Below are 14,061 nucleotides of genomic sequence, written 5' to 3' on the forward strand. Positions count from 1 at the left end.
CTAATCACCGCGGTTACCTGTCAATTCTGCAACATCCACACTTGTACTAGTAATCATATTTATACTAGTAGATATCTTCTCTATTGCATAACAACAATGTCTAATCCAAATGAAGATTCGTTACATGTCCCTAACCCTAATCATAATGTGTACCCGACATATTGTGGCGGCACTCGACCACGGAACTTTCCAACGGCTTCGCGACATAAAGCGCTATACCTTCAAAGCGTAAGACCGACGTGCCTAATGTACCATCGATATCCCTACGGTTCTTTCGCCGAATATTCGGAAGAATGCATACGCGACAACCACCGCGGTACATCTAATAAACGCGTGTGTAGTAGGGATATCGAAGGGCAACTAAGGAAAGAATCCGTTTGATTTCGAACAGAAGATTCATTCTGCCCCGAGCCGCGAGGTGCGAAAGGTTCAGCGTCATAGCGAAGCAAACACGAGCCGAGATACGCGATTATAAACTCTCGATAGTTAATCGTAATTGTGGATCGTAAATTGTTGACTGGTGATTGTTAATAGTAATAAACTTTTTGTTGAACATTTGAGTATTCCTTCCGCATCTATCATGACATACCACCTCAATATATATATTTTATTATTAGAGTTTGGGTGAGTGGTTGTAGTATGACAATATCGTACAATACACACCTTTATTATTGTGCACGTAGTTCATTTTACGGGATGGTTTATTCATACTTAATATTAGCAATGGTTAATTTATACCTATTGGAGAAATAAGGCAATGTTAGTGGAATGTAATTATAGTAATATTCGATCAACTAACAATTATTAATAGAAGTAATTAGAGGTTCTAGTGGACTATTAAATTAACGAAATAAGCTTGGTTAGGATAGCTAAATAATTGAATTAATAATATTATATTGGTATTTATAGACTTTATAGATGCTACAAACAATAGTAAGGGCTGTTTGTAAGGCCGTAAATAAGATTAACGACTCAGCGTTGATTATCAAATCATAATGGGAATATACGTTGGCGCGCTACTTCGCGATCGCGTCTTTCCGCGAAACCGTCGAACAAATTGTCTATGAGAAATATCAGGCGCTATAGCTTCGGTATTACGACTTTGTAATCGCTGACGTAGGTAATTACCCGTAATAATTTGTTTACGGTTGGCCAGGTAGTTGCAGCGGGGTGAGAATGGTTATGGACGCTTAGGATGTCTGATCAACATCGATGACTGGCCAAAGGAAGGAACATCCACGAAACTGTTGGGCTGTCAGCACCACTAGGACAATCTCCCCTGGACTTGGAAGCACACCGGTTGGAAATGAGTCATGTCGATCCGCATACTACTCTAAGACTGATATCTCGCGACCATGCTAATTGTACAATGTTTATAAATAGCCAGTAATGAATTATAATGATACAGTGTTATCATAAATGCAATGCAAGTAGTATTTGCTTAATTGTAAAGTACCGTTGAATTTTTTAAAACGTTTTTCTTTAAAACGCTAAAAATGGATGTGCAATATTTGAACAATAAATGTTCGATATACAAATATACGAAATATTATGTTTAAAAATCTGAAGAAGTAATCTATTCCTTAAAATTTAAAGTGGCTCGGTAGTGTTACTTGCAAAGTTTATTGAATCCAAATTGCATAACGATTTAAGACGGAGGGTGAAATTTACTAGTTCTTTTTGACATCGATTTTCAAACAACTTGTGTGTAGAAATTTGACATGTTGCTAAATAAATTTCAAACAAAATGATAGTATATTTCCAGATTTAAAAAAAATTTTCATTTGACAATTTACAAAATAAAACTGTATTTGGTAATTCATAATTTGTGAAGAATAGGAGCAACTTTTTCCATTAAATACATAATTATTTAAGAAACTTAAATTTTTATGAGTAAGAAGAAGGGAAAAGCATTAATAGTTCCGGAAACCAAAAATTGTTTTGGCAGTCAAAATACAGAAAAGCTCGAAAAAATTAAAAATATGATGTATTCTATTTAAAATTATTAGTTTAGAAGATCGTTTGAGAATGAACATATAAGTACATATTAACACATTAATCAAAGTATAGAATTCCAAATTTCGTTTACGCGTATATGGTGTTCTGTCCTATGCCCTATTTGTAATTTCATATTAAAATTTAATTTTAATTTCTGCCGTTATAAACGCTACAATTTTATTCTGTACTGAATCGGTAACATTGGGAATGACACTAAAATGGTAAGGGAACTCTAGAGCACGGTCGTATACACAGGCCTGAACATTCTCGTAGGAAAGATCGCGATTATAAAAACATGCACAAGAAGATTCTCGTTCTGCGTATGAGTGATATGTTATAAACGTCTCTGAGAAAGCAAGAGACAAAACACTCCATGTTCATTTTTTGCGACGTTATTTTCGGATGGTTTTCGATCGACTTGTTGAGCTTTTACATTTAACGCTACTTTCGCCATTCTTACCACTGAAGGTAAAGTATGTAAACTGAACTACTTTTTATAACTTTTCTCAACATAATCAAAGTAAACATACAGAAGAATGTTGTTTCAGTAAATGTAGATCTATAAAGAAGAATAGAGCTCAGTTGCAGACACGGTCGTGTTGCAGATTGCAGACAAGGCGCGTCACTCGACGAAGCCTAACAGACTCACAAATCGATTGAAGCACCTTACTTTCAGAAACATTTTCTGACTCATAAGTGATTTATCCCCTCCGCTCTAATTTCTAGACCTGTGTATACAACCATGACCTATTATAGAGCTCGTAAACCTTGGAAAGAAAAAAACATTGGGTGCCAAGTCTATTCTGTATTATGTCTGTATTACCACTCAATGCATTTCGTAATCCCAACCTTACCGGCAAAGTACAGAATCAAGAATGAATAGAGAGATCGACGCTTATGGACGAAACACAGCCAATAAAATAGACACTGAGGATAAGAGCCTCTGATGATCAACGATTGCACTATCCGCCAATGTGCTCCTGATGGTAGGAACGATTGAATATCAGAGGAAACATACGTACACTATCAGACGTGAGTTTAGTGTACTTATTTATATTTAGTATAAATTGTTTTCCATTGCTTTTATTTTCTAGTTATCTTCTTATAAATCTACTATTATTATCCTAACAACAATTTTCATTTATTCGTTACATAAATAAGTATATCATTTCTTATTATAATTGTTTACGAGATTGGTATTGATTGACATATTTTTCAATTAACATATTTTTTAATTAATAAGATAGTCTGAAAGATATTAATAAAAATTTTAATGACGCGTTATAATTAATATATATTTTTATTGATTGTTTGGCCAAATGTATTTATTATAGCAGTAAAAACGGTTTGAAGCATAAATTCAGCATTCTGAATTTAGCAATTTTGTTCATCGAAACGACTTTGCGCTCATTATAATTTAACTACTATTACTTATGAACATTAATAAATATTTTTGTTATCAAGGGCATTATTCGGAAGGCAATCAATGTCAGCTGCCACTTAGTAAAGATTATTTGATTTTAAATAATAAAGATATAAGTACATTAAAAAATGTCTTATCTGACATTTATAAAACGCATGAGAAACATGAATCAGTACGAACAGGGAAGTAGGAGGTATCCGAGTCCTGAATAAAAGTTTCACTGATAAAATAATAAAGAAAACATTTTCAAAATATAAAACGGATAATCTCTGTTTACTCTGTGATGAACCTTGTGGCCGAGCCAGATAGGAAGGAACCCTATGATTTTACAGGAAAAAGTTTAGAATGAAATATGTAGGTGTTAAAAAGACCTACAAAGTGAGATCTATAAAGTTAAAATCTGTCCATACGTTAACTTTCAAAAGAATATGGAATATTCCTTTCATTTTTATGGTAGCGGATCGGTATAAATTCTTTCTTCTTATTTATTTAATAGAAAAGTCATACTTTTTTAGAGCCACGAATTTTTACCTTTCTCAGTATCTACATTTTTTATTCTACTTTTTTTCTGTAAAATCGTTATGAATTCTCCGATCATTACCGATCGCTTCCTTCTACACACGGAAACCTTTCTTTTTACACCTTTATGTATTTTTCTAATAATTGTAATAATAACGATGTTAGCAAAGAGTGTAGCAGGATAAGGAACTCAAAAGCGCCCTTGAACCAATTTTACCAGACAATGGATTACTCGATAACTTACCGAAAGAAAACATCGTAAACCGATTCTCAACATTTTACCTCGACCGAGAAGTAGTTGTTACAGTTGTACAATACATTACGATTTTTATGATTGGCGATTGGCGATTTGTTCATTGCAGTAAAAGTCAAATCAAGAAGTTTTCTTGTTTTCTCGGATCTCCCTTAACTATGAGGTGTATTTCAGTTATAAGCTAAGTAATGAATTTCCTGGTTTTAAATAAGTAATCAGGATTCTATGGAGAATGATTATTCCAAGCTTCGTGTAAAACAGCGTTTCGATTCAAATCCTACACGTACGATGTACCGTTTAGTTTTTCGACATATTTTATTAACGAATTTTATATACATGTACGAGCAAAGGAAGCAATATCGCGTGTTCAGAAACTCGCCCATCGGTTGAATGTGAAATTAATGAGTCGCTTTCCACCAAATTCACAAACTCTAACGCAATAGTTGATATTCAATTATTTGATTGTGAGTATTTCTCCGGAAAATTATGAAACCTCGTGGAAATTGCCGAAGCTGCCGACATGATAGAAAGTATATAGTCGTGAAGAGTATCCTGATTGGTTTGATTAAGAAAATCTAACGAATATAGAATAAACGCGCTGAACTTGTTACGCATTAAACTTTATTCTAGAATTCGCGTGGATGATAATTGTATTAAGATCGAAACAACGTTTTGTATAAAAAGCATAAAATTAAAAATTGTTTGAGATTTGTAAATGTTTGAAGAAAAACGTTGATGGTTGTTACGCCGCATGACATAAACCATCCCTCGTTGTCTGGTCGCCAATGTCCACCTACCCTTACTCAGACCCTCAACAAATCTAAGGAGGATAAATCTTAGTATTTTAAAACCCTTTGAGTGCTGAATACTCGCGACCTATGCCGTCCGTACGGACGGCGCGCAGCTAGCGCTGATGATCGCTGTGGACGGAATACTTTTTCGTTAGACTGAATTCTGTTGATTGACTATTCAAAGCGCAAATCGTAATAAGTTCTTTTGCACGAGATTAAATGATTCAAGAGCGTTCTTTTTTAGTTATTTTTAATTATTTATTATAAACACTGAAATTTACAGTTAACTAGAATTTGGGTAATAAACTAGAAAACAATAAACTAGAAAACTAAATTTAGTAAATATAACACAAGTTAATAATTTAGTTGTGTGTGAAAAATTCAGTGCTTGAGAAAACTAAAAAAACCAGATGTAGAGTTTTCTTACAAGTGGTGACCACTTCAACAATAACGAGTCACTATTGGCGTTTGTTTACTGCCGTAAGGAATGCATTTATATTTATTTCACACAAACGTAATAGTATTACTTCTGCGTAGGTGTTCGGAAAAATTGAAAAACCCATACATGTGTCACGTAAAATAAAAAGAAATTTAAAAGAAAGAAGAAAACTTTATTTTTTTCTTCGTTTATACACTTATAAGACACTTCTGAGCTCTCGCCGTGACCGTTCGAGACTGAGGCTCTTACAATATTTTTTTCTTTCGGTGACATCTGTTCCCTCATTATCCCCACTACCCTGTAGGCGTACGTGACCGTTGCTACGCTTCTAGAACATTTGGTGGAAGGACCGTTAGGCCATAAATGAATCCTCAGGTACTCCGGCAATATACATTGTCGCCAAGGTCGCCATGTGTTTCCCTCATCGGTCCATCGGGTTCCAAGTATCCCGATCGGGACACCATCCTCCCCGCGGTGTGTGTGTGTGTGTGTCCTGGTTTCTGACGTGATTTACGTTACACATGCATCCTTAGTCCATGCCGGGCACTTACAAAAAACGCATATATATGTCCTTAGTCCACACCGATAGCTTTCGCCAGACACCTATATGCGCCCACAGCACTCAAAGGGTTAACAATCAGGACTCTCAAGTCCCGTAAATGTCTTTGATCCTTCGAGCCGGATTATGTATCAAGTGAAAAGTCCACACCAGTGACACCCACTACCATACAGTGCCACGTGAATCCATCACGTCCAAGCTGGACAATCGTTATCATAACGGGTTCCAACAAGTTCAACCTCAGACTCGCATCATTACGAGGGTCAACTACACCTATACCACGAAGTACATCTTGCGAAAAGCCACGCCTTGTAACAAGCAACAACTTGCCGCCGGAGCAAGCCTGCGTCGAAGCAGTTCCAGTTTCGCAACAATAAGGTAAGCTCGTTCTTTTTATCGCCAATCGACTATCCGCTGCAACAATGGCAACCGCAGACGACATTAGCTCCGTGCGTCGGAGATGAGGCTACCAAGTCGGCCGCTTCACGCTCGTATCGAAACGACTAAACGAATAATCAAGATAAGCCGCCTTATTATTCTACCAGCTGAACGACGCTTAGAATTCGTTTCAACGTCATCCAAAAGAGAAGCTAGAAGATTTAGACGAGGAGGAACACGCGCGCGTCCCCGATATAACGAACCAGCATTATGATATAGTAATTGGGTAAAACATCTCATAGATAGCGCACAGTCAGCATCGCCGTCGATATCGACAAACTGTGTATCAATGGTAGTATTATTTATATTTTGTGCAATTATTTTCCGATTAAAGGAAATGCGATAAGTTCTTTCGCTGAGAGGTCACCTTAATGTTTATGTAACTAATAAATGAAAGTAATTTAGATTCATCAGTAAAATTTCGTTCGAAAATATAAAGTATAATTTAACATATATTTAATTGATAAATATATTCGTTACAAAAATAGAATCTCTGCTAAGATTCGAACTAATCTTGTTCGGATCGGCAAAACAAAACCGTATTCCTTTTTTTAATTCCTTCTGTCGTCAAGAATTGTTACATGTTACATCGCCGGGACACCAACGATACGCCAAAAAAAGTATTTAGGCTGAATAAAGACGAGCACGAAACGTACTATAACGCTGTTAAATTTTGTTCAAACAAAAACTTAACAAATGAGACCATACACTCTCAACTTAGTTTAGTCTTAGAAATTAAATAATTAGATAAGCGGAACGCGGCTTTGAAGACTGGTCAAGCACGAGCACGTATTTGACCAGTCTTAAATTATTAAATTAAATCGCAACAGTGAGAGTACCCGAACCGAGCGTGGGACGTGGTATGAGCAGCGCGGCTCACTGTGCTAATTACGAGTGAGGTTGACAGTGAGTAGACGGAAGCTACTGTGCTTACTTACTCTTACTTACACTTACTTTTACTTACTCACATCAACGAGATTTATATCCCAGCGTGCTCTTCTCCTATTGGTTCTTTTCGATTTTTTAGAAGAAGCAGAGATCTAAACCGTTTGGGCGGTCAAAGGACAAAAAATTAACGGCGAAAATGGAAGCATGAACAATTACGACCCGCCGTTTCTTGCTCCGATAAGTCGACGACCTGTCGGTGAACTATGACAGCTCGAAGTTTACCGATCTGGGCGGAGCGCCGGCGCCAACAGTGTCGAACGAGGCTGTCGACTTTTAGGTGTTAGAAAAACAGACGCGACGAGCTAATCGGCCGGGGCAAAAGAAACACGGCAAAAATTGAGGTCTGCATCTTAGCGCTAAAAAATTCTAAAAGTACAAATTTGTGCGTTTCTTATTCTTAACATTACATTATAAAAAGATAAACAAAAACATTATCTATACTGCCGGATATAGGTATTGCTATATACATTTGTGATATTTATTAACAATTTATCTAACAATTTATTTACCGTGATTCTTTACAAAGCATATATGATACAAATAGAATAATAGTAATAGCTTCGTAATAAAATAACTAGGAAATGAAAGCAGCGAAGAATACTAAATATGATACTAAATTACAATACTAAATATGAACGAGTGTCCCAATACTTATGGCTGGCAGTGTATATTGTTTACTCTGGTAATGATCCATGCCGTGCGTACACTTCCACCTCCACAGTTCATCGATACGAACCAGGTTCACACTATCACGCATTTCTTCTCTCACCGTGTATTCAATCGTTTTTTCCTTTAAGAGCTCATCGGCGGATAGTGTAGCCATTAATCATCGGAGGCCCTTATTCTGATTGTTCATTTTTTGGCTGAATTTTGTACATAAGTATTGGTAGTCTCCCTATTCAACTCTGAGGGTGACTACAAAGGAGTTGACGAGCGGTCGACTGGCGAAAAAATGGGTTTGCGACGAAACGAATGATTTATTATGACTTACATGCGTGCTCGCTGCTCTACTTTTCAAGAAAAGGAAGGAATCTCGACAAAGACTAACTAATTAACTAACTAACTAGCGAATTAATACAACTAGATGTTAAAGTAAATTTCAACACTTTTGAAAGATCATGTGCGCCAAGTATTTGGTAAGTATGCCCGGTAGCTGTTCAGGTTGTTTGAGGGTATATACTGCAGTTTAAAGATCCCCTTCTCGTATGCTTGTCTCATGTATTGATAGAGAATTTCCATGTGCTTGATTCTTTTATGACACAAGGAGTGCTTGATCAATTTAATTGTACTCTCGTTGCCCATATACAGAGATTCCAGGATCTCGGTGGGGCTCAGGTGCTCGTTTAGCACTTTAAAACTACTGGCTAATACCTCTCTGGGTTTCGTTGGCAAGTCGATGGGGAATTTTTGCAATCTTCAAACTGTACAACACACCTCGGCTCGACGCTCTGTCTCTACCACAATACGGTCATCCTTGATGAAACTGCATTCATCACTGGACGATTTCATTTCTACCAAATGATTCTCTTTTCATGCTGAACCGTTGAACAATCCCACGTTTATGCAGCCTTAACCACGCATTTCTAGAGAGCTTCTGTCTCCAATGCGAATGTGCCTTGGCTCGTTAGACTTCTGGTGCGTGACGAACCACTTCCCTGGACTAGACATGTGATCGTTCACGCCCGAATCCAAGAACCACGTTCTGCTGTCTGTCTCGGCGGCCTTGATAGATGCAAGAGCCTCGCTGATATACCTTTCATCTTGAGGTCTCCCGCTACCTTTTGTTCTTCGTTTCGGATGTTGTTTAGCTCAATAATGATGGTACTCATGACATTTATAACGCTTGTTTATTTTTCCCTCGTTAAGGCCTTCTGGTAACTCAGTTTCTGAAGTTCTTTAGAATTCTTCCTTCTTCGATGATAAGTCGCGAGGTTAGATCTGATATTGTCTTGCCTTATTCGGAGACGATTTCCAGTCGCTTTTGAAGTGGCGGTAGCTGACACGTAGCATTACGTAACGTAATGATCTTCGTTATCGCCGATATAATCGAGCATTTTTTCACGTAGCAGATTTATCGTGTATACCACATCTTTGATTTTCGCTATGCGGGTCGTCACGTCACCCGACTCTTGCTCCTCCGTGGCGTGCCATTTGTGTTGCAGCAGGTGTATCGCGAAATCAGTTTTTTATTCGTAGATAGCCGACAACCTGTCCCACGTTGCCTTTGTCGCGTCGCAATTAATTATGTAGAGAATCAATTGCCTTGCGACTGTAATCGCGATAAACTTTCACGCTGTACACCACCGCGAAAGGTATCTGCCTTCTGCCACGTGACCAGATCTCTTTCGTGCTGTCGATGCACCGTCTCGTCCGCGCCATCCACTGGCTCGTTCCGGTTTTCTTGTCTTTTGCTCGCGACTTCTCAAGCTTTCCGAGCATTTAAGATCATACGGATTTGGAACTTAAAAACACCCCAGTTATCCACGCCGCTAAGTTCAGTAATAACCGAAAACTCGGTTTCCGTTGCATTTTGAAGTTACCTTTACGCTATTGCACGAGTCGGTTGTAACCTCGGTTTTTCATTAGAGTTTTCCGCTCTAACAAAGTCAAGTCATAATCTAATTGGGCCCTTAACCATATACATCCATATGCAGATGAAGATTAGTTCCGTTGCGGTTTAGCGACAAACGAGTTTATTATAACCTCAAGATTATCTTGGTATTTCAGTCTGTGTACGTGCTGGCTGCTCTACTTTCCAAGGAAAGAAACAGAATGACGGCAAAGGCGGTGTGAACGTGGAATGAAGAAAATAACTATGAGTGAAGCTAACCGTGGTATGCAAAAGTAAACAGCGAGTAAATGCAACTAGATGTCAAAGTAAAAGCAATGCATTTCAACAGTATAAGTTAGTGAAAATGTAGTTGTGTTTGGTCGACTAATGAACCCAACTTTTTAGGTTTTCTGTTTGACTAGGGTTTCCCATCAATCGCTACTACTACTAAACCAACCGAACCTACTGAACTTGTTCGAGTTTATTGTTATCTTGCAACAACCCTCCATTACCAATAAAAATGCCAACAAAAATAGGCGTGAAATGCCAGGATTATTTAGACAGCCACGCCGCGAGACAAACAAGATATACATCTTGACTTTTTTAAGTAGCACAATATATTTTTGATATCATAGCATTGATTTGTAGATTTTGGTTTACAACGGTGTTGTCATTTTTTGAGGGTGGCATTGAAAAATAATGCACAGTTATCTTTTCATAGCAACTTATTAGGAAAATCAATCTGAAGTATAATATGGCCTTCAAAAATAACTAAATAAATTTCCACTCTATGCTCAAATAAAAATGCAACTTCGATTAACTGAAAATTTAAAAAAAAATTTTTTTACGCATCATCTAGCAACGTAACTCTTTAAACTTTCCAAAAAACTTCAGATCTGTTTTTACGAGTGCTTGAATGTTTTCGCGAGTCAGTGTATATGTATGCGAAATCACAGGAAAACAAATGTTTTCGACTTTCTAAATCCGAACAAAAGATTTTTCAATTGAAAAACAGATGGTATTATTGTCTCACACAAAACGGAGAACATTTCGTAAACATGTTATGAAGATCGTGCAAAACTATTGCAATTTTTTGCGCAATATAAAGGTAGCGTAAAAATGGAATTGTTATTGGTTTTACCTTATTATCTAATAACGAGCAGAAAAATTAAAGAAATCTCATTTGTAGCACAAGTCTTTCTCGCGTGTAGAAAAGCTGTAATAAATTTATATTTTATTAAATATCTTTTAAGATCAAGTCTGACAAAAAGAATGTTCCATATAAAAATTCCATTATTCAGTTAATTGCATTTTAGCGTGTTCGTATATACCCAAAACCAATTGGAGTAGGAGACCACTTTACGCGCCGCTTACAATAGCAAACAGTGCTAGGTATCACGGGTACCTGCACGAGTCGCCAATCTACTAAATGGACGTGATTGAACGACCCACTGATATCAGTATCACGTCTCGACCAGGTCTAGTCGACCAATTATAGTCGACTCGACCATAGTTGCTCTGACAGTATAAACGTGACATTCGATGCTTTTTCGTGTCCCACGTTTTCCAGGCCATCCGACCTCCGATACCGATTCAGCATAGTAGTGGTTTGAATTGACTAAACTAAATTTTCCTTTTAATTACTTTGTACTATATTCATCCGCATTATGATATAATTATTATGATCTAATGTGTTTAGAACTCCAATTTTAATGCTCCATTTTTTATTTTGATCTTCCAATTGCAACAACTGCTCATTTTTCACTCGATTGTATGAATTAAAGTATAAGCTTGTTAAATAGTAATTTCTTAAATGCAAAACCTTCTTTTTGCTATTAGAATACTACAAGTCAAATTTGACTGCAAAATTTTCCAATCAAAACATTTTTGGAAATTAAGAAAATATAAAAGGTTTTCGCCTGCAATTTACTTGGAATCTAATATTACAATTAACTATACATGTGTATATTAAATCTTACGCTATGTGTTAATTCATTTCTCGATTTTTTAATAAACTTTATAATGATTGTCCTGTGTCAATCAACGATAATTATGGTAAGAAGCTTGCCCTCCTCACTGATTTCGATGATTTTGTAATATTTTGTTGCGGATATGATTCTGAACAACTTTTTCCTATGCATGTAATTACTGGTTGCATAAAATAAAAGGTAACCTGAACCTAATTCTTATCTCTTGTTTATAGTACGTATGTATAAATGAGAGTTAAGTATATCGCCGATCCTTTTGACAAAGACTCAGTTCATTACAGTCTGTAAAAGATATTTGTTATCAGCCAATGAAAAATAAATATCGTTAATGTTTTGGATTTGGATTTGAGTTACCTTTGTCAATTAATTCCACCAAATGTCCAAATTGGACAAATTGTGAATTTTAATAAATAAATAAAAAAAAAAAACCTTTGTCAATTCGGCCAACGCTTGTGTGAAATAGTAACAGATTAATTGTAAAAATAATTACAAATATTTTCGCAATTACTCACACACGAGACTGTTAGTAGCGATAGTAACAAATATATAAAAACATAAAATGTATATTATTCATATACTATTTACTTTGTATTGCGTCACAAGTCGAAACACTTGCATGTGCAGTTGTGAGCGAGATTTTCGTAGAAGCTGTTTATTTAGATTTGAAAAGTATAATATTTAGATAAGGAGATCGATGGTTGATGGATGATAACAGATCGCCAAGCTACGAACGAAGCGACGTACGTGTTGGCTATGCTGCGAGTCTGTCACGGATACACACACATGGACAGGATTTAATGTCTAGCAGACTTTTACCAGTATCTCGGCAACTAAAGTTGACTGCCGTTTATGTGCGCAGGAAATAATTATTCAAAATGTAGAGCTTCGCAATATATTTCAAAATCAATGAAATCGAAGAGAAAATGGCTTTTTAACAAGTTCACTTTTATTTCTTATTTATTTCATTATTGATTTATTTAATAAACGGACATATAATTTTTGAAATACGAAACAAAATATTTGGTTATATTAATACACTTCTTTTATAGTAATTTCCTATACCTAACATTTTAATCATTTTGATACATATGTAACAGGCAAATAAATAAATTAATAACTAATAAAGTAGAAATTTTATTACATAGTTCGACTCAACTAATTTTCTATTCAGACGAGTGGAAAGAAGTGGTTAAGAAGAAAAAGAATCGAGTGGTCAATTTTTAGGTTTTAGTAGTCAGCTACTAACGATTTTGATCATTATTTTTCAAACAGTACATGCACAGTTTTATGTTAGCAATACAGTTCTGAATTATTAGTTAGGAAAATATTTCGAGCAAGAAATTTAGTAAGTTTTATATATAATTTTTAATGCACTATGAGTTTTCGTAATACACATCTCTTACTTTTAAAGCTAATTTGAATTTCAGATTAAAGATCACACTTTTCCAATACGTCAACTTCAAATAGTTCTCTATTTTTCTTCCCATACATTTATTTTAAAAACCTATTATACGAAATACTCTTTCGTTTTGCCCATATCGGTCCATGTCCGCATTGACGCATTGACGTATTTGCTTGTGGGTGCTATCAGATTACTCCCTCTCCAACTGGATATATTCATATTAAAATACTTCTTCGTAAACTACCAACTGACAGAAAAACCACAAAAATTGACGAAAATGGATTTGTAATTTTATCCTTTTCGTATTGTTGCTGTTAGCTTTTCATTTATTAGAAGTAAAAAAGGCTTTGAAGTTACCAGAATATAACACCGTTGGAATTTTATCAACGATTTTAATATAAGATCGTAGATTGTGTACCAAAGTGAATATAAATCGATATCGAATTCCAGTACATCGTTTTTTAGTAATATTCATACAACTTTAAGAAATCTATATTAAGGATGCTTAGCATTTTGGACGTATGAAAATCAGGAAATTTTCCTAGCAATTTTTTTCTTTTAAATAATCCAATAGAAAATATTTTTATGAGATTATATAAATGTTAACGTATAGAGAAAGGTACATTTTTTTTATTTATTTTCAACAAAATAACGATGTCGAAGTAGTTGCACAATGAGTTTCCTGAAATTGAGCTGTAAATCGGTTTTCCATATATTTCCGAACTCTCTGTATTAACAAACTACCAAAAATT

The 14,061-nt window shown here is 35.8% G+C and overlaps 1 long non-coding RNA gene across 1 annotated transcript; it reads left to right on the top strand.

The window, feature by feature from the left end:
* Positions 1–427: 427 nt before the first annotated feature.
* LOC126922441 (uncharacterized) lies at positions 428–12,395 on the top strand. Its single transcript, XR_007712759.1, has 3 exons — positions 428–5,183; positions 5,310–6,712; positions 10,096–12,395. It is a non-coding gene; the product is annotated as an uncharacterized LOC126922441 (long non-coding RNA).
* The last annotated feature ends 1,666 nt before the right edge of the window (positions 12,396–14,061 follow it).

The sequence above is a fragment of the Bombus affinis genome, chromosome 12 (assembly GCF_024516045.1).
Source record: "Bombus affinis isolate iyBomAffi1 chromosome 12, iyBomAffi1.2, whole genome shotgun sequence".
NCBI lineage: Eukaryota > Metazoa > Arthropoda > Insecta > Hymenoptera > Apidae > Bombus > Bombus affinis.